Consider the following 6284-nt stretch of genomic DNA (forward strand, 5'->3'; position numbering starts at 1 on the left):
GAGAAAGTGGCAGGTACCAGCTACAGCTCACCCATGTACAGAGCCATACTGTCTACAAGGTAATTTCATATACATGTCCCATTGAGTTCCCTCCAAAACCCTGTATAAGAGACAGGAGTTAATACCCCCCATACTTGGATGGAGAAACTGAAGCTCAAAGAGGTTTAGTGACTTCCTGGGACTTGACCCTGGTCTGGCAGCTCCTGATTCAGTACGCTTTCCCAACGCTGGAGGAAGGAATGAGATCCGAAATAGAGTGAGTGTAAGAGGGGATGTCTTAGGCAGCTCAGGCTGCCATGACAAATGCTATAGACTAGGGGGCTTAAACAACAATAATTTATTTTCTCACGGTTCTCGAGGCTGGGAAGTCCAAGATCAGGGCACCAGCCAATTTGATTCCTGATGAGAGCTCTCTTTCTGGCTGGCCCCTTCTTGCTTTGTTTTCGCATGGTGGAGAGACAGACCTGGTGTCACTTCCTCTTCAAAGGGCGATATTTTTATCAGATCACATCTCTATCCTTATGACTGCACTCACCCTTAGTCACCACCTTAAAGGCCCTGTCCCCAATACAGTCATGTAAGGTGTAGGCCTTCATCAAATGAATTTGGAGGGACACAGTTCAGTCCACAGTAGGGGATATAATTAACAATGTAACCATAGGAAAGAACCCTATGAATCAGCATTGCCCAAGTTTGTGCATTATAATGACCAAGGTATTTGTTGACAATTCCATAGTCCAGCCCACATTCCACATCACTTAAATCATCTTCTCTGGGAGTGAGACAAGGCATCCATTTTTCTGAAGCTCCAAAGGCAACTGCAATGTGCATACAAGTTTGAAAAACACTGCAATAAATCTCCTTTGATTCAGTCCTGTTAGATATCTTGAGGTGAGATTCCTATTGAAAATCATAAGGTTGGTAGACTCAAAAGGATTATCAAGTGAACGTTACCAATACTTTCTTGTTTAGCATTCTTCATAATTTCTTTCCTCCAGAAGTTCTCTCCATTTTTCTACTTAATTATATATCCTACATCCAGAAGTTGATGATGTCTTTATTCATTTCGCTCAGCGAGTTCTAGCCAACACCCTGATGTGGTAACATTTGGCCAGCTCTGCTCCAAGAAATCAGTCTGAGTCTCTTCAGGCAGTGTCAGTTTGGCTTCTTTCTTGGGTCGTGGAAGATTAGAATCTGAAACTGGAATGACTTTAGAAATCACTGGGTCGTCCTGTATCTTTTCTACAGAGAAGAAAACGGAAGCTATAGATATCTACAAGTGTCTTTACCAAAGAATATTCACAGTACCTAGTCCATACCATTTTGTCACAAAGATTTATACTCTACAATTATGTTTATAGAACACAAGTTCACCTTAAAGTTAATCCACGAAAGAAAGATAATAAAATATTTATTTGGGTTGTTGAAAGGTTGAAGATGATACATATGAAGGTCAGAATACACACTGTGCTTGGCACATAATCAGCTAGTATTATCCCTGCATGAATGATCTAAGTCTGACAATATGTTGGACAATTAAAAATAAAAATCCACTGTGAAGGGGAATCACCCTTTACATGCTTATCTTTGCTATGCTTAGCTTTGTTTTCCCAAAGAGAGTGGGCTTTTCTTTTCATGCCCATTTTGTTTCTGATGTTTTATTTTGCCCATCTACTTAATGCACAGATTTTTTTTTTTGCTCATTATAGTGTACATTTGCAAGATTTTATTTTACTTTATTTTTAATTTATGTTTTAATTTATATATTGTTTAATTTACATCCAAGTTCATTAGCATATGGTGCAACAATGATTTCAGGAGTAGATTCCTTAATGCCCCCTATCCCTTACCCATTTAGCCCATCCCTCCCACAACCCCTCCAACAACTGTGTGTTCTCTATATTTAAGAGTTTCTTCTGTTTTGTCCCCCTCCCTGTTTTTATATCATTTTTGCTTCCCTTCCCTTATGTTCATCTGTTTTGTATCTTAAGTTCCTCATACACACACACACACCACATCTTCTTTATCCATTCATCCGTCGATGGACATTTGGGCTCTTTCCATACTTTGGCTATTGTCAATAGCGCTGCTATAAACATTGGGGTGCATGTGCCCCTTTGAAACAGCACACCTGTATCCCTTGGATGAATACCTGCTAGTGCAATTGCTGGGTCGTAAGGTAGTCATTCACAAGATTTTAATGTGGATTTTAAAAAGTGTAACTGTATTCCTTTTCCTATTATGCCAAGTTGGGGCTTGTTTCTTAGTCTTTATTTTTCTAATATCAATGTCCAGCAATGACCAGCAACGTCAGCATCATCTAGGAAGTCATTGGGAATGCAGATCCTTGAATCCCACCATGGGCCTGTTGAATCAGAAACTCTGGAGTTGGGGCCCTCCAGATGATTCTAATGCAGGCTAGAATTTGAGAACCATTGACCTACTGTTACAGATATTGAGCCTAAATTAGTCTTCTTTAATGGGAGTCTTCTCACTAGACATTAATAGGTAATTAGAAAAAAATAATTTTCCTATAAAACGTTGATAAGTAGGTATCATTTTTGCAGGACTTCTCAGTGCCTTTAATGGGTTCATCTTCATTGTGATTCTGAGAGAGGGGCTACAGTCAAACCACTATGACCACAAAATCTTGTAACAGCATCTTTTTGGGCTAATATTTTATAGAAACCACTTTGGGAAATAGTAGTTGAAAGAGTGAATCCAGGGATCATTGAATTGGGACATGGATTTGACTCCTATTTCTACAATTACTAGTCATGTAATCTTAGGCACATTATTCTGTCTCTCTGAGCTTCCATTTCCCTTTCTGTAAAATGGACATAATAATAGAGCATACATCATAGGCTAATGTGATTGCTATATGAATGTAAAGTGCTTCGAACAGCACTTTGTATGGAGTGAAAGTTTAACACATATTAGCTATTATTTAAGATATTGATGATGATGATAATGACAGTGATGATGACAAATCGCATTAGAGTTGATGGTCATGGTGGAACAAATGTCAGACTGGGAATGAGGTGACCCAGATGCTAATTTTGGTTCTGTCACCAGCTAGCTTTGCGATCTCAAATGGTCACCAGATTGCCTTGGTCTTCAGCTTTCTTATTTGTGTATAAGGAGCTTGGTCAAGGCCAGTGTTTTTCATACTGGGGGCTCCTGGGGTCACACAAAGACTTCCCAGTGCATGGGTTTCTGAGAACTACTCTTAAAGGACTCTGTCTACTGAGAATGTCTCCATCTGAGGAATCATGGAGGGTTTCCTTTCCTGCCTCCCTTTACAAATACCACCCCCCCCCCCACACACACACACACCTCACACAAGAAATGGCATATTTCTCAACCATTCTTTTTAAAGATTTTATTTTTAAGTAATCTCTACACCCAGTGTCGGACTCAAACTCACAACCCCAAGATCAAGAGTCACATGTTCTTCTGACTGAGCCAGTCAGGGGCCCCTTTCTCAGCCATTCTGAATCTGATTATGTGCTTTGCCCAGATGTAAACCCTGCTAGGGAGGCATGGGATAGGGGGTGGGTGTCAAACGAGGAGTCAAAATACTGGATCTATAGGCTTCCTTGAAGCCACATAAGGCTTCATGTCTTTCCCATCTTGTATGTGTTTCTGTTAAGGAAAATGTGTGTTGCTAGAAAAGAGGTATGTGAAGTCATGTTCGGACGTTCTGAATTCAGGTATACTCTAAATGGAGGATGGTAGGAGTGATGATAAGTTTCATTTAGTAATCTGGCCTCTTCCATTTCCCAAATCTTGGCAGAAGATGCATCTCTTCTTTCATTTATTTATTTATTTATTTATTTATTTATTATTTTTTTAATGTTTATTTATTTTTGAGAGAGACGCGTAGAGCGTGAGCAAGGGAGGGGCAGAGAGAGAGAGGGAGACACAGAATCAGAAGCAGGCTCCAGGCTCCAAGCTGTCAGCACAGAGCCCGACCCGGGGCTCAAACTCACAAACTGCGATATCATGACCTGAACTGAAGTTGGAAGCTTAACTCACTGAGCCACCCAGGGGCCCCAAAAGATGCATCACTTCTAAGTGAGAAATCTGTGAGAACAAAGCAAAGCGTCTATACATGAAATATTGATGGAGAGCAAGCATTGTTTCATTAGGCCAAAAAAATCGTAGCCTTAATCATTTACCTATGAATGGAATCATAAATAAGACATCATCACACAATGAGGTGTTGATTGGTTTTACTGTAAGGACCACTTCTGCCAATTAGGCTATCTGGGGACATGTCCCATAAAGTGAATGAGCTAAGTTGGAGCTTCAAAATTCTGAAGAAAAAATATATAAAACAGGTTATAATAAATATTATTTCATCAAAAAATATAGTAATAGGATACATGTCAAGTGTGCTTAATTTAACAATATTTGAATTTTCCAGCCATATTTTAGTTTCTCAAGTTAAACACCATACCCATAAATGAAGGAGTAACTGGTATTATTAATAGCCATTTGATAAGTTTAGTGAAGCGTTTTGGGGTACATTTTCCAGAAGTGAGAAAACGTCATTCAGTGACTGGGTAACATTCCTTTGTAAAACCTCTTGAAAGACGATGGGGTCATTTTGGACACATAACTCAGAAACAATTCAAAGAACTATTTGCTATTGCTCTAATAAAACTCCTTCAAAACCCATCTGTGTAAACTATTTATCAGTGCTTAAGTCTACAATAGTAAATATTAATAGAATTAATATTAGACGTTGCCTCACTCTGACAATAAATTGTAGTAGCAGTGAGTAAAAATGATAGGGAAAAACTATGCCTCTCAATAAGAAACGCATGTCCAATAAAATTTTTACTTTTTTTATGATAAAATTACCAAAATCTGAATATATATGCTGTTTTGATAAGTTGTGATGGTAATCCATGAGAAAAAAAATGTTAACACATAGAAGCTTATAGCCATATAAAATGAAAAATGTGCATTTAAATATATTTTTTTGCTGCAGAGGATTATTGTTAGGCAGACAATAAAAGGTTTTAAAGCATATAAATATGTTACAGTTAAATGAAATTCTATGGGGGAAGTGCAATGGAAATACACGTTTAAGGAGAAAAGTAAACACTACATAATATCTGACTTTTAACTGTGAACATGTTTACATGTATTTTAAATAGATAATGGTGCTATCGAATCACTGTGATATTTAGAGTCTATATGGTAAGTTAAAAGAAAAATGTGGCAGTTTTATTTTTAAATATCAGTTTTTATGATATGTCACAAATTATACATCCTTTTCTAATACCTCAAATCCTAATGAAAAAATAATTAGATGTTAACTTTAAAATATGCAAGGCAAGAGTACATGATTGTTTTCCTTTGAGGCGGGTGTGTAAGCAAGTGTGTGAAGACAAGTAGGTGGGATCATCTCTCATATCCTGCCTTGGGCCAGGTTCCCCGGAGCTGACCCCGGGGTGAGGATTGGCGTGCATGTGATTTATTGAGATAGCACTCACTGACAGGGGAAGCGGAAAGGGAATGGAGGAAGCAAGCAGGGAAAGAGTGGGAGACAAACAAGGGTGTCATCTCGGGCCAAGTACCGTAGAGCACTTGGTCTTTGCAGGCGCTCCGGCATGTTGAATTAATGCCGCAGAGCATCCTGACCTGAAACAAAGAAGTTGGGCTTTCTTACTCCCTCCTGGATCATTGACTGGCCAAGGGTTGTCTTGGGAAGGGCTTTAAGCTCCAAGGCACTCATGCTGCATGTGCTTAGAGCCATTCCAGTGGCTGGACAGCAGCCCTCCTAAGATGCTGGAAGCAAAAGCTCACATGGGGGTGGTCGGGAAGGAGGGGGAAAGAGGGATGGGAGGGGAAGGAATGTTGTCCTCCAAGTCAATGCTAAAAAAGATCAGAAGGATTCTGGGCAGAGTCCTAGCTCTGCACATTCCTTCTAGCCCTGAATCCATGATACCAGCCACTGAATGTGCTGAGTGTGGCATTTCAGATGATGAACGCACCAGCATTTTCCTAGGAGGAAGCCTATGTATAGTTCTACTTATATGTTGCTCATTTGTATCCATTATCACATTGCCCTTTTATTTTGACTACCGAGAATGGCAAAACAACGTGTGCTCATTTCATATGTGGCAAAAGAAGAGTCGAGAGGGACATTTTAAACAAATCCACTGACATTAAGAGCGAATTCATATTTTTATGTTTTGCAGATGGTGAGGCCCCAAGATGATCAGAGCAGGAAAGGAAGACGGCTCCATTGGCAATGTGTGATTCCACGT

Source organism: Lynx rufus, unplaced genomic scaffold, assembly GCF_022079265.1.
Source record: "Lynx rufus isolate CCGP_SWC_20201006 ecotype Redwood Valley unplaced genomic scaffold, mLynRuf1.p SCAF_5, whole genome shotgun sequence".
NCBI classification, from domain to species: Eukaryota; Metazoa; Chordata; class Mammalia; order Carnivora; family Felidae; genus Lynx; species Lynx rufus.